Raw genomic sequence first — 593 nt, 5'->3', positions numbered from 1 at the left:
GTGGGTTGAACGTGGTGGCAGAAGATGGGGGGGGGAGCCCCCCCCACGAATCCAGGCCTCACTGGGTTAAATCAGGTTGGCTCTTGATTGCAATCTGTCAGATTTTTTAGGCTGGTGACGTGGGGAAGGCAGGAAAGCACAGGGTTTGGGCTGCGGGATCGATACGAGCGGCTTTGGGTTGGAAAAGCAGCAAGACTGGGGAAGCGCTCTCTGGAGAGAGAGGCTGAGGAATCAGAAGGCAAGAGAGAGAGAGAGAGAGAGAGAGAAGAGAGACAGACAAAGAGGAGGTTAGTCCAAGCCGGACCCATTTAAAGACGAGCTGGAATTAGATGGGCAGAAGGTGTGTGAGCCGCCGGTGGGGTATCCTATTGATGGATCTCTCTCTGGGCAGCTGCTCTTTCCCCCCCCGCAGCCGCCCAGTTCCGCCGAGAGAATCCACCGGCAGCGCCAAAAAGAGTGGGACTTTTCTTTTGCTCCGTGCCTTAAATAGAGCAGGGCTGATTTCTTCACACCGAGGAAGGAGTTTGCCTGACTGTTGTGCGTGTTCAGGAAGGGGTTCCCTTTCTCTCCCTTTCCTTTTAAAGCATCTCTGG

This window comes from Gekko japonicus, unplaced genomic scaffold (genome assembly GCF_001447785.1).
Source record: "Gekko japonicus isolate JY-2015 unplaced genomic scaffold, Gekko_japonicus_V1.1 scaffold992, whole genome shotgun sequence".
In the NCBI taxonomy this organism is placed as follows: Eukaryota; Metazoa; Chordata; class Lepidosauria; order Squamata; family Gekkonidae; genus Gekko; species Gekko japonicus.
This window is presented reverse-complemented; position numbering follows the sequence as displayed.